Below are 12,341 nucleotides of genomic sequence, written 5' to 3' on the forward strand. Positions count from 1 at the left end.
TAAGAACATATTCAGTGTACAAATACATGGATACATGAACTTATATGCAGAAGGTAGGCAACGGAGGTCAATTAGCAACAAAACATGAGTCACCAACATCTTAAACAGCGATTGAAGAGGACCGGGAGGACCCGCCGGTCAAGGAGGTGTCATTTAGACTATTCAGATAGCTATTGAAGGCAGGCCAAATATTATGGGGACGGGAACGGGTCGGGAGCATGTCGAGGAATCCCTCCTCGCAGTTCCGAGACCACGTAAGCAGATTCAGCCATTTTTGGTATGTCGGGGGGGTCGAGCTCCTCCAACCCTGCAAGACACATTTCTTGGCCACCACACAACTCACATTCAGGAACTTAACCACATCTCTAGGCTCCCCAGGACTCCACACCCCAAACAATGCCCCCAGTGGGTCAAGATCGACCGTAGAGTCGATAATTGTAGACAGTGTCTGCATGATCTTAGACCAGAATGTGGCCAGCTCCGGGCAGGCCCAGAACATGTGTAAATGGTCAGCTCCCTCGGCACCACAGCGAGGGCAGACCCGGGGATCAGAGCGTGCAAATCTTGATATTCTACCCGGTGTATAGTACAACCTGTTGAGCAGTTTATATTGTATAGTGCGGTAACGGAAGTTCAAAGACACCCCACTAGTATGAGAGCACATTTTCCCCCACAGTTGGTCAGTAAGTTCCGTCCCTAGTTCAGCGGCCCAATCCTCCCGTGCCCTAGATGGTCGGGGAGGGGCAACGGACAGCAACAGTTTATATAATGAGGAGACCACTCCGCGTGCACCCCCCGAATTTGCTATGTAGGCAACCCCAGGGGAGTCCCGGGGCTCAGCAGGAAAGTCAGGCCACGCGCTACGGAATGCCGCGCGCAGCCTGTAGAACTGCAGGAGCTCCATAACTGAACCAGAATGCCCCGGCCTCCACGTCTGCAGCGTTATAAATTGCCCTTCTGGATAGAAGTCAGTGAGGGCGCGGTACCCCAATGCCTCCCAGTGCCGCGCCACTGCGGTGTCGTGCGTGGGTTCCAGCCCGGGAACATTCCAGGCGGGGAGCCACTTGTAATATGGGTGTTGTTCATCACAGGTTGCAAACAGCTGGCCCCAGGCCTGTACGGTGGCCCGGACCGGGTCAATAGGCGAATCCGGTTCGTACTTCCTATTCAGAATCAGGGACATTATGTTACAGCGCGCCCCCGCTAGGACCTCCAGCTTGACGTGAGGGCGGGGTGGGGGTCCAGGGTACCAATACGAAGCGAATTGTGCCTGAGCGGCCGTCCAATATTTTAGCAGGTCCGGGGCCGTGAAGCCCCCTCTGTCATAGGGCAGACACATGTCCGACCATTTCTTACGTACTGCACCAGAATGCCAGAGGAATTGTGCGAGTGTTTTATGAAGGTTTGCAAAGTATCTCCTGCCTGGCCAGACGGGGACATTACAGAAGATGTATAATAGCTTAGGGAGCAGGATCATTTTCACCAGTGAGAGTCTACCGGCCAGTGATAGTGGAAGGGCACGCCAGCGCACGATTTTGGCCTCAGCCTGCTCCGCCACTGCCCGGTAGTTATCCGCCAGCAGTGTTTCCCTGGTCCGGGACACCTGGACCCCCAAATATCTAATCCCCAGCGGGGACCAACGCAACGGGTACTCTGTAACGGGCTGTGACGTGGAACTAGTAAGGGGGAAAATTTCAGATTTGGTGTAGTTAATGGTGAACCCGGAGTGTGTGCCAATTCGGGTAATATCACGTAAAATCGGGTCCAGGTGCACATTTGGGTCTCTCACGAAAAGTAACACGTCGTCTGCGTACAGCGAGACGATATCTGGGGCGTCTTTTAACCTAATCCCTCGGTATGCATGCCGCTCCCTAATATAGTCGGCCATTGGTTCTATTGCCAGGGCAAATAAGATCGGGGAAAACGGGCAACCCTGGCGGGTGCCCCTGGAAAGAGGGAACAGGGCTGACGCCTGGGAGTTAACCCGTACCCTAGCCACCGGGGAAGTATATAGCAATTTAATGTACGCTATCATATTTGGCCCTACACCCATATTTTCCAGTACCAACCAGGTATATTTCCAGGACACCATGTCAAAGGCCTTCTGGGCATCCAGCGTAACAGCCACTGCACTAACACCCTGATCCATGCGAGCCATGACATTAAATAATCTTCTAACATTGTGGGACGTCGACCTCCCGGGGACGAAACCTGATTGGTCATCGTGCACCATATAAGACATGACCGGAAGAAAACGATTGGCAATCACTTTGGCAAATATTTTGGTGTCCAGGTTCATCAATGAGAGGGGCCTGTAAGATCCGCACTCATCAGCAGGTTTTCCCGGTTTAAGGAGAACCGTGATGACGGCCTCCCGCAATGTCGGAGGGAGGGTGCCCAGTCGGAGCGATTCGTTCCAAACTTCCAGTAATTTGGGGGCCAAGATGGCTACATGCTCCTGATAAAATTCTGCTGTCAGCCCGTCCGGACCAGGGGCTTTTCCCTTAGGGAATTTGGATATTGCCTCAACTATTTCCTCCAACAGAACGGGGGAGTCTAATTGGTCTTTAGTTGTGGGGGAAATGAGTGTCGTAGGGATCTGGCTGAGGAGGTCACGCATTTGAGACTCGCTATGTTCAGGGGGCCGGGAGTATAGGTCAGTGTAGAAGTCTGTAAAAACTTCCAAAATCCGTCGATCAGTCAGTTGGTCCAACCCCGACCTGTCCTTAATACTAGCAATCGGTGTATGACCCCACTCGCCCCTGGCCACCGCCGCCAGTGTCCTACCCGGCCTGTCCCCTTCACCGTATTTGCGGGCCGCCTGCGGGCGACTGAAATATCGAACTTCCCTGATGGCCTGTTCATTAAAAACTTGGAGCTCCTCACTAATCCGGGAAAGAGTAGCTGGGTCGACAGATGTAGGATGAGCGCTCTCCAGGTCACGTAATCTGGCTTCGGAGCGGGTAAGAGCTGCTCGTATGGCTCTGAGTACTCCCGCCTCCTTCGATATGGACATTCCCCTGATGTAGACCTTGAAGGCCTCCCATCGGACCCCCAGGGAAGTGGAGTGGGATAGATTAAACTCAAAGTAGGACTGTATGTCTGCAAGAATATCCGCCTTGAATACTATGTCCTGGAGGGCTGAAGACTTGAAGCGCCATGTGTTAATCGTGGGAGCAGGAACTCCCAGGTCGACGGCCAGCTGAACAGGAGAATGATCCGATAAGGTGCGCGCCAAAATCTGAATCTCAGCCACCCTACCCAGGAGCGTACTAGACAAAAAAAACATGTCAATTCTCGAGGAGCTGTCGTGCACAGAGGAGTAATGAGTATATTCATGCATTAGTGGATGCATCACCCGCCATGCATCTCGAATATCTAGCGTCGCACTATGCGCTAAGAGTCTACGCGCTGCACCAGAAAGCAATCTAGGGGCAGTGCCCGTTCTGTCCAGTGTGGTGTCCATTATAAAATTCATGTCCCCGCCCCAAATAATCTGCACTCCCGCATAGCCCAGTAAAATCGCTGCCAGCCGATCGATAAAATCAGGAGAGTCCACGTTAGGACCATATGTATTAACTAACAGGTATTCCCTATTGTCCAACGAGCAATGTAGAATAATATATCTTCCTTCTGGGTCTACATATTTCTTATGAAGTGCAAACTTGAGTGACCTATGAACCATCGTCAGAACCCCCCTGGCCCGGGACGAGTAGGAGGTGAAATATCTATTGGGGCCCCAGGATGGAGCCATGCATCTGGCCAAGTGGCCCTCAGAGTGCGTCTCCTGTAGGAGTAAGATTTTACAGCTATGTCTGTTGGCGTAGGCCATAATCTTACGAGCTTTGGTATAGTTACTAAGACCCCGAACATTCCAGGACATCACTACAGTTGCCATTACATGTAACTAGGGCGCATCCCACACTCTCTGCCGTAGTCCAGCTAGTGATTTGATGGAGTCCCCACAGAGGTGCCCCGATGTAGCGCTTTCTGCCATACTACCCCCGTCTTTTTTAATACAATCCCAAAGATTCCCAACATCACCACCCACCACCCTCACTGCCCACCTACAAATTGCAGTGAAAATTGTCCCCCACCCAAAACTTGAGTCCCCAGCCAAACCAGCGTCAGGGCCAGTAGGCAGGCCAGGGTCCCCCAACCGGGGGAGAACGGAGAGCACTACCCAACAGGGATATGCCCATACTTTGGCCCAACAGGGGCCACCCAGCCTTAACAGCAAACCAAACACAAACATTGCAAACGCAAAGGGGGCGCTGTAGCCGTGCGGACGGCTTCTTAAGCATCATATAGGACGGCATGTGCCGTCGAGTCAAGTTCTGCAGTAACGGATCCAAGTTCAGGTCTCGGATTCCCCAGCGCACAGATGAGATCAGATGGTAGTGGAGGAACAGTAAATGAATCCAAGCAGGACCAAACAGTATACGAGGGGCAAGGAGTGACGTCCAAGGGACCAAAGTAAACCCTAGGCCGGATGGCCACCCACAGGATCTAAGCTGCTGAGGTTGTAGTACAGTATTGCCACCATCACATCCCAGATGAGCGGAGGTAAATGGTAAGGAGAATAGAGCACTACAGGGAGTGTTTACACGGCAGCCGCGGGATCATTTCTTGAATTATGCAGTGGTATTTCCGACTCGATGAACCTCACCGCCTCCTCAGGGACCGTGAAGAAGTAGAGTTTTCCGTTGTGGGTCAACTTCAGTCGAGCCGGGAATAGGATAGCGTATGGGACATTGCGTTCCCTGAGCAGCTTTTTGACGCCAAGAAATTGGCGCCTCTCCTGTTGAACCGCAACTGAAAAGTCGGGAAAAATCCTGACGGTATTGGCTTCCAGGCGCAACTCTCCCTTCTCCCGTGCCAAGCGTAGGATGAGGTCCCTGTCCCGGTAGTTCAGGATCCTGGCGATGATGGGTCTCGGGACATCGCCAGGCCTGGGCCGAGGGGACAGAGCTCGATGTGCACGCTCGACTGTACAAGGCTGGATTATCCAGCAGATCCCTGAGCAAGCTCTCGATAGCATCCTCCATGCGCCCCTTGAGTGCGTTCTCGGGAACGCCAATAATGCGTAGATTATTTCTACGGGAGCGGGATTCCAAGTCGTCACACTTAGACTTAACCGCCTTCATGTCTCGTGACAGGGCCGCAACCGTGGACTGCAGCACGTGTATTTCATCCTCGTTTGTAGAAATCCTACTTTCAGCCTCTGCTATTCGAGTCCCAGCTTGATCTACCCGTGCCTTGAGCGAGGCAACGTTGGCATTTATATCGTCCAGTTTCTCGTGGAAAGAGGCGAAGTTTTTGGCCATTGACTCCATGATGACTGTGAGGTCAGGCCCCGATGTTCCGGCGTGTGCCTCCACCCCAGACTCTTCCAGCGAGGATGGGGACGCGCAAGCATCAGTCCTTGACACCGCTCTAGCAAATTTATCCATAGATCCTCCCTTGGCGTTCCCCTTCAGTTTATTCGGCATGCTGGATGGTGGCAAGGCCAACACGGTCAGTGAGCGTCGCCCGCGAAGAAACAGGAGGCGTGGGACTCAGGGATCAAGTCAGGATATGGTAGACAGCCGGCAGGCCCACCAGGCCTCCACCGATGTAGTTGCAGATGACACTTGTAGTGCGCTGAGTGCACAGCAGGGACCAGTGGAATACGCAGGCAAAGACAGGGTGGCCGCCGGTCGATCAATAAACCGCGGCCGCCCCCGGGAACACAGGCAGGAGGGCACCAGCCCAGGGGAGGTGGCAGGCGTCAGGCAGATGCGGCGTCGTCAGAGGACGCTCCCCAGTATGAACGTGGGGGCCAGGGCCGCAGGGCACCCACCATCAGTGGGCATGGCAGAGAACAATCACCCAGCGCCTCAGGGGCATCCAGCACGTAGGCGCTGCGGTCCAGCGACGGAGGCAGGGCTGGTATAGTCACGATTGCGCGGAACGAGGAGAGCGGGCCGGCCCAGGCGCACGGGGCCACAGGTCGGGCAGAGGCCGGGGGCACCGCACCCCCCACAAGGCCCGTCCCCCCTCCGCTCCTCACCTCGACAGCGCAGTCCCCCGTACGCGCTCAGGCTCCCCAGCACAGCGATGGAGGCTCCAGCCCCAGAGGCACTGGAATGGGCCGGGGCGCGCTCCGGCGTCGGCCCCCGGCAGCAGAGTGTTGGTGTGGCGGCGATTCCCGGGAGGGGACCGCCGCAGTTGTTGGCTCAGTGCCAGCCTCCCGGCCAGGCAGTGGATCGCTCCGCAGGGCCCTCTGGGGGGATAGACAAGGCGCCGGTGTGGCGCGCCGGGAAGAGGAGGCGAGGCCCGGGTATATGTCGCAGCCCCAGCCAGACCCAGGCCTCCAATGAAACGTGGCCGTAATCGGCCTCCAAGTGTCCGAATAAGGCCAGGACCTCGCCAGGGGCTGCCCAGTAGACAGGGGCAAGTGGCCAGCCGCGACAGGAGCGCAGGAGGTTCCGATGTTCGCAGATATTAGCAGATGTAAGCCGGAGCCGCACGGAGCTCAAAAGCTTGGCAGCCATCTTGGGCTGCTCCACAGCGCCACCTCCTCTAACTTAAGCAGTTATAAGTGCAATGGAGGGTTACCAATCATATATCTTCAAGCGCATTGGCAGGCTAAACATTGTAGATGTAAATGCTATACGTGTACCAAAGAAAAAGCCCTCGCAGGACAAGGCCGCAGTGTTGAGCGACACAGGTGTTCAGGAGATGCTGCCCGACAAAACGTAGCACATTTGCTAAGTCCACGCTTCCGAGCCTATATAATGTGAGGTTCAGACCCTCTGCGACAAAGCCGTCGCTGGACAAGGCCGCAGTGTTGAGCAGCACAGGTGTTCAGGACATGCTGCCCGACGAAACGTAGCACTTTTGCTAAATCCACGCTTCCAAGCCAATATAATCCGAGGTTCGGACCCTCTGTGGCAAAGCCCTCGCACCACAATGCCATGATGTTGAGCAACACAGGTGTTTGGCGGCGAATTGGTCTGTGGCATAGACAGTGAGCGCCGAAGACTCACCCTCCTGTCTGTGGCTGCCAGGTAAGAAGTTGTGGGGAGAGTTAGCTTGCTCTGCTCTTCGTAGCCCTTCAGACTTAGTGCCCTTCTCCCCTGACTTGCGTCTCCCTTCCCCCTGAGACTTGTCCCTCCACCTGTGCCCCCTGGCCGGGTGTGCCCCCTTTCCCTGAACACTTGCGTCCTGCGTAACTCTTTACTCCTAACCCATGTGGTTCCATCTCACTCCTCTTTCCCATTGCACTCCCTCGCCCCATCCATCCTTGGCTGTCCGGCACCTGCGTGTCCTCTTCCCGCACGGTTCCCTCGCAATCCTAGATTGTGTGCTTCCACGCCCCTTCCATCCTTGGCTGAGTTCACGTCCATGCGTCCTCTGCCCACATGGTTCCCTTGCAATCATTGATCTCGTGTGCTCCCGCGCCCCTTTCTTCCTTGGCTGTGCTGTGCCTATGCGTCCTGTGCCCGTGTGGTTCCCTCGCAATCCTTGATCATGTGTGCTCCCCTGCCCCTTCAATCATGGCTGTGCCTGCACCCGTGCATCCTTTGCCTGCGTGGTTCCTTTGCAAACCTTGATCACATGTGCTCCCACGCTCCTTCCATCCTTGGCTGTGCTTGTGCCCGCATATCCCCTGTCCACGTGGTTCCCTCGCAATCTTGGATCACGTGGCCGCCCACGCCCCTTGCATCCCAGCCTGCCAGCGTGCCCTCGCTTCTTCAGCCCACGTGGGTCCCGCTCATCCTGATTGCATTTGCTTCCACACACCTTACGTCCCTAGGTTGCGCACCTCCCCCCCTGTGATCCTTGATTGCACGGGCCTCTCGCAACCCTTGATTTCATATCTCCCGCGGTCTCCTTGCATCCCAAGCGCATTCACTCCGCGCATCCCCAGATCCGTGGCTCCCGCGCAATCTTGGTTTGTGTACGCTCTCACCTCCTTGTCCTAGGGTGCCCCGGCACATCCCTCCATCGCTTGAGCCCCCCCCTGCACCCTGGATCCTTACAACCCTTGCCCTGTCCCTGACAGGCTGCACGTCCCAGCTCCCCCTGTGGGCCCTTACCCTCCTCCATGCTCTTTCCCCTTCTGCCCCTTCGCTTACCCTTATTTACTACTCTGTGCTCTGTTGCTTTTTTCTTCTTTGAGGCCCCGATTTATTTGACTGCTCTGGTCTTGAGTCTACTATCCTTGACTACTGTATACCCATACTGCCTACCTCTGGATGTTGGTCACTCTCCTCCTTTAGGTTTCCTTGATCATTGTTCTGATTCTTAGCTCTAGCTCTGATCGGTTGTTCCCTCACATCGTACTGCCACCACCCCCTGTTGATTTTCCTCTTTTCTTTCATGTTGCCAGTTTGTCTTCTTGCTCTGTACTGGTTTATTGTTACTCACAGCTACATGACTGTTTTTTGTCTCCTCAAGCCTCTTGAATTGATATGAATTTGCCAATTGTATTCTGTTTTGTACTTGTCTCTACTGCTTGCACCACTCCTCTTTGTGGCCACCCCAAGTTTCTCCTCCCCTCACCTTGTTTCCCCACCCCTCCACTCCCTCGCTTCCACCTTTCCCCCTCACCCTTCCCTCTGCATCCTCTATGGTGCTCTCTGTCTCTTCTATCTTCTCTAACTGCTTCTCTATTGACTATCCTGTCCTTCTTACCCAGTCTGGTAGGAAGAAGTTCAAAAGGGATATCCTGGTCTCCAACCCAGGCCTCCCTATCGCTGATACCTACACCAGCACTTCCTCCAGGCAGACCCTCACCAACATCCTCTTTGTCATACCTTCGTCAGGCCTATGGACTCCACATATGATCTCTGTGTTCTCTCCTTTTTCCTCCTCTCCCATTAATGGTGGCAGCCGGTGGGAGGTCCTCCTGACTGCCCCCAACTCCTCTAAGACCATTATTAATGTTTACCTAAATGGCACCATCTTGGTCTAAGGCCCTCAGGCCAACCTCTTCCTTTTTGATAGACACTTTGTACGCCTCATCAACTTCCTCTCTTCTCCTGCTGTCCCTTCTTTCCCTTCTATGGCTCCTTTGCCTCCACCCTCTGCCACCTCTTTGGTGTTGTCATCCTCCTCCTTGGCTACCTTGCCCTCTCCTCCCTTCTCCTCTGCCCAACCCTCAGGCTCCTTCTACACTTCCACAGTCCGTATCACTGACCTGTACCCATCCACAGAAATCTTTCAAGGGTGGCAAACTTATCCACATTGCCATGTTCATTTCTCGCTGTCAAACACTCCTCCGATATCTGCCGCCTCCTGGAAGAACTTGAGCTTGATGTTCCCAGAGTGGATCCCTGCCTCTTTCATTCCTATACAGAACTACTCCTCCTATGAATTCCTGGCCTGCAAGCTCTCTCTCTCTCCCTTGGCTGCTCTGTTTTTCAATTTTCTCTGATGATTACTGATGTTCGTACATATGCAAATTAGGGGGACCGGTACATGTCGGGCATCAGTTTACTGTGGCTACTATCTACCAGCTGCCTGGCCAGGTAACCTCCTTCCTCTCCAAGTGGGTGGACCTCTCCTCCTCCCTCCTAGCCTCTACCACTCAACTCCTCCTCCTTGGAGACCTCAACATCCACTTGGATGCCTTCTGTCCTTCCTCTGGACTCTTTTGCAACCTCTGTAATTCTCTTTCTCTCTCTATTCTTCCCTCTGGCCCGACTCACTCTGCAGGACACCTTGGACGTTCTGATCTCCTCAGACCGTCCCTCTCTAACCCTCTCGCCACTCATCTCTCTATCTACCCCTCAGGCCGAGCCAACTCCAGCACTGCCTCCCACCTTCTCACTCATCTGACCCATGAAGCATGGTGTGTCAGTTGAGGCTTTCGCCGCCACTTTCTCTCCCCCTCCTGCACCTCTGGCTGACTTACATCCTGACACAGCCCTTTCTAACCTCCATTGCACTATCTCTGACACTCTCGATGTACTTGCCCCTGTCATGAGGATCCACTTGAAGCCCAAAGTCAAGTGCAACTCTTGGTACGACTCAGATCTCGTCACCCCTAAACGCAAGTGCAGGGTGGGTGAGAGGAAATGGAGGGCATCATGTGCACCCTCTGACAAACTGGCCTGCCGCCTGTTCCAAAGGAAGCACCTACTCTGTCCACACTAATAAGAGAGCACACATCCAAGCCCGTGCCTCTGCGGCATATAACAATTCCGCTGAACTCTTTAAAATCTGCAACGAGCTGACCAATCCTGCTTCAGTCTCTACCTCTCCTGTTCCCTACCAGCCCCTCTGCATGGCCTTGGCTTCACATTTCATCTCTAAAACCCAGGACATCTTGTCCACCCTCTTTTCCTCTCCTCCTTCTTCCTCTACTTCTGGCCTTCCTGTGGCCGCCTCTCCTCCTCCCTTCTCTTCCTTTCCTTTGTTCACCCCTGATGTTATTTCTAGAAAAGTCTTATCTATGAAAGCCTCCTCAAAACATTTTCTTCCCCGTTCCCCCGAAACCATCACAGACCACATTGACACCCTTACTTCAGCCTTGGCCGACTTCTGCAACCACTCTTTCACCACTGGAGCCTTCCCCTCCTCCCTGAAGCACTCCCTTGTGCACCCTCTTCTTAAGAAACCCTCAGCCGATCCCTCCTGTCCAGCTAACTATCGCAATCTCCATTACTCCTTTTTTGGGAAACTCTTGGAAAAGTTGGCCATCACCCATCTTAACCTTCACACTGAATCTGTTGGTTGTCTCCATGACCATCAGTCTGGCTTCAGAGCAGTCAGAAGCACAGAAACTGCTATCCTGAACATCCGTGAAGACCTGCTCTCAAACCTTGACACTAACCATCCTTCTGACCTTATCCTCCTCGATCTCTCCTCTGCTTTTGATATGGTCAACCATGCCATCCTGCTCAACTAGCTCTGTCATAACCTGGGTATCACTGATCAGGCCCTGGCCTGGCTGACCTCCTTTCGCTCTGACCGACCCTCCCTTGTCCAACTTGGGTCCTTCCTCTCTTATCTCTCTCTCTCTTTCTCTCTCTCTACCTGTGGTGTTCCCCAGGGGTCTAATCTCTCTCCTTGGTTGTTCAACCAATAAATGGCACCTCTTGCCCACCGCATAGCTGCTCTATGCTCAAACCTTCAGTGCTATGCAGATGATACTGAGCTCTCTTTCAGGCTCCCCTCAGCTGCCTCTTCTCCCTCTCTCCTCCTGGATTGTCTGTCCGCAATCCAGGAGAGGTGTGCCACCTATGATCTCTGCCTTAATGCCAGTAAGACGGAGATCCTCCTTATCGGATCACCAGGTCCCTCCTTTCCTCTTACTCTCTGGCCACTGACCCTGGGCCCTCCGCCTGCTCCTACCTGTGAGGCTAAGAACCTCAGGGTCATCTTTGACTCCACACTCTCCTTTTCTCCTCACATCTCTGACGTCTCTAAGAAGTCAAACTACTAGCTGCACCTCCTGAGAGGTATTCTTCCTTTCCTCACTTTCACCCAGAAGCTCACTGTCTCCAGAGCTCTGGTCCTCTCTAGGCTGTACTACTGCAACAGCCTCTTTCTAAATCTACCTGCCTCTACTCTCCGTCCTCTACAACTCATCCTGAACAGGATTGCGAGACTTCTCCTTGGCCTCAAGCCCAGGGATCATATCTCTCCAGCACTGAAATCTCTTCATTGGCTCCCAGTAGCGGCAAGGATCAAGTTCAAGACCCTCTGCATCGTCAACAAGGCTTTCTGGGGTTGGAGACCACAATACCTTCAACTCTCTCTACCTAGATATCTTTCTACTCAAGCCCTTTGCTCCTCCACCTCCAACTCCTTGAGGGTCAGTCGCTTCTCCAAGCAATAAGTTGAGGGCAGATATCTTTCCTCGGCTGGTGCCTCCCTCTGGAACAGCCTCCCTTCCTCTCTGAATCTTGAGCAGTACCATCTCCGGTTCCAGAAGCATCTCAAGACCTTCCAAGAAATGTGTTATATTTTTCGTTATAAAAGTTTCGTTATAAGTGCATTCTCTATAAAATGTTTTGTTATAAAGACATGTAACCTCTTTGGCTTTTTCCCACGCAAGGCTTTTCTTTCTTGGAGAATGTACCTGAAATGGCATCTAATTAAGAGGCAGTTAAAACATTTTGGGCACCTAATTGGGAAAAATCACATCAAAACTGCCCAAAAAAAATGAAACTTCAACATGGAAAATGGAATTCGTACAAAAAGAGAAGCATCAGGAAAGAATCTGCTCCAGTGGCCAAGAGAAGTTGGAGTTACATTTTTCCAGTTTCATTTCACCCACCCCTGTAACTTCACCCACCCCTCGTCATGTATGGTCAACAGTTCCAGATGTGCGAGATGATGCTTCC

The sequence above is a fragment of the Ambystoma mexicanum genome, chromosome 5p (genome assembly GCF_040938575.1).
Source record: "Ambystoma mexicanum isolate Mex_15411 chromosome 5p, UKY_AmexF1_1, whole genome shotgun sequence".
Lineage (NCBI taxonomy): Eukaryota > Metazoa > Chordata > Amphibia > Caudata > Ambystomatidae > Ambystoma > Ambystoma mexicanum.